Source organism: Tachysurus fulvidraco, chromosome 4 (genome assembly GCF_022655615.1).
Source record: "Tachysurus fulvidraco isolate hzauxx_2018 chromosome 4, HZAU_PFXX_2.0, whole genome shotgun sequence".
Classification (NCBI taxonomy): domain Eukaryota; kingdom Metazoa; phylum Chordata; class Actinopteri; order Siluriformes; family Bagridae; genus Tachysurus; species Tachysurus fulvidraco.
This window is the reverse complement of record NC_062521.1, coordinates 16,520,438-16,522,876: the sequence shown is the minus strand read 5'-3', so window position 1 is coordinate 16,522,876 and position 2,439 is coordinate 16,520,438.

Here is a 2,439-nt window from a genome sequence, read left to right as displayed (position 1 = left end):
AATGACTGCTTTTAATTGTGTGTGTTTTTGTTCCTTTTACCCAAGCTGCTTGTAGGGCTAATGTAGGAAAAATAATAATTTTAAAATACATTACACAAAACATCTGGGTTTGTAATAATACATGAGCAAGCAAACATGAACATAAAAGTAATACGCTATTCTTCTTTTTCTTATTACTATATTAACTATCTAAAAACAGTATGTTTAAATTCATGAAATTCAAATTCATAAATTCAATTCATTTTGGGAAATTCATGGTTATACTGTATGGTATAGTATGCCAGGTAAGGCCAACTGACACGAAAGCGGGATAGAACAGACCCGGATGCAGGATGACGAAATAAACAGGGTTTAATAACAAAAGAACACTAAATATGACACGGACTAAAGACAGGACAAAACAACAGTAGATTCCGCGCTGCACAAGGCAACGCTGCACAGTTAAACAGACCGGGTAATCACAATGGGAAACAGGTGTGTGGAAACGGGAGGAGCAGACAAGGGCGGGGCAGACACGTGACGAGGAACATAAACACATGCACGTGGCCAAAGTTCGGGCTGAGTCCTAACAGTCCCCCCCAGAGGGGAAGTGGGGCGGCGTCCTCCACGGAAACCGGATGTGAAGCGACGCCCCCACCGAACAGGTGCGGCGCGATGTCACAGGACACCAGAAAAACAAAACTCGGGCTGGTGACATGGCCCGCAACCAGGAAGTGAGGCGGCGCCCCCCGAGGAGAATCCGGAAGCGGAGCGGCGTCCCTCACCGGAAAAATGCGGACCGAGGTCACCAAAACCGCGATGTCCATTGGAAGAGGGATGGGTACGGCGGAATTTTCTGTCACGAACACGGGATAGAACAGACCCAAATGCAAAATGGCGAAATAAACAGGATATAATAACAAAGGAACACTAAACATGACACGGACTAAAGACAGGACAAGACAACAGTAGATTCCGCGCTGCACAAGGCAACGCGGCACAGTTAAATAGACAGAGTTACAACAATAGGAAACAGGTGTGGAGACAGGGAGGAGCAGACGAAGGCGGGGCAGACACGTGACGAGGAACGTAAACACATGCACGTGGCCAAGGTCCGGGCTGAGTCCTGACACCAACACTACCTACATAAATATGACACTATTAATTAAGGATTTTCGCTTTCACGTGCATGAACTAGAGGACGTCAGAGACAAAAGGTTAATCAGATACACTGCACTCAAGGACTAAAACTGAATTATTGTGAGCTTTAAGCATATCATAGTGCTAACCTTATCTTTGTCTATGGCCACTTTACAGGAGAACACACCAATCAACCAAAATATTGGAATTATTTAATCATTTTAATATTTAACTATTTTTATCAAAACAGTAAATTAAACTTCTTATACAAAAACACAATATCCCATGCACACAAATTCAACTGCATTCAGTGTCTTTTGGGCTCAATTTAACTCATTTTTTTTTCTGTGTATAATACATAATATACAAACAAAATGAAAAATAAATGGATGTTATGTAATTATTATTATTCTAAGATTATTTTCAAAGCTCGCCAACTTGTCATTCATATGCTGTCAAAACAATGACTTTTGTCTCTTTATTATACTTGACAGCAAAGATTAAAAAAAAACACACTTTTTAATCTTCAGTCTGCATTTTCTGTTTTGATTTTTTTTGTTTGTTTGTTTTTAAAGGCAATAGACTATATGTCACTGCATACAAAAAAACAGCCTCGGGTGCCTCTACTCCAAACCAAAAAAAATCTGGTGACCTCAGTGATGTGAACTGCACACAGGTAATTTTTAAAAATTTGTATGGAAAACCTTGAAAATCAGCTTAAGCAGGTGCTCAGCCCACCTCTGAATATGAATAAATCTCACCATGTAAATACTGGTGTAACTTTTGCACTCAAATCCAAAACCTGTTGTTTCATCTTATTCCTGCATCTCTCAAGTGCAGCACAACAGCATACTGTACAGACTTGTTTATTTGAATAAAGCAACCTCTAAAATAATGAAAACAGTAGTTCCTCAAAGATACTATGCTTTTCTGCCTTCCAGGTATTTTAGTAACATTGCCAAAAACTCATTCTATACTGTACTACATGCATGCTTATGTATGAGTAAAATGTGATCCCATATACTAAAGTGATACAGTTTTCTGTAGCATGTAAATCTATATCTTTTTATTCACTGTCATTAACTCTGCGTCAAGAAAAGCTTCATGTACAGTTCTCTGACCTAAAAATCACATTATAAAGAGGAGTAGATGTTTTCCTGATATAAAATGATAAGTGATATAAGGTAAAGATCACCATAGATGTTATGACTTAAGAACAATTTTGTTAGACAAATTCAGAATTCAAGTCAAAAGTGCACCTCAATTAATTCTGTATCTTTATAGTTTGTCATTCATATACCCCCTCCTTTTCTGAGCGGA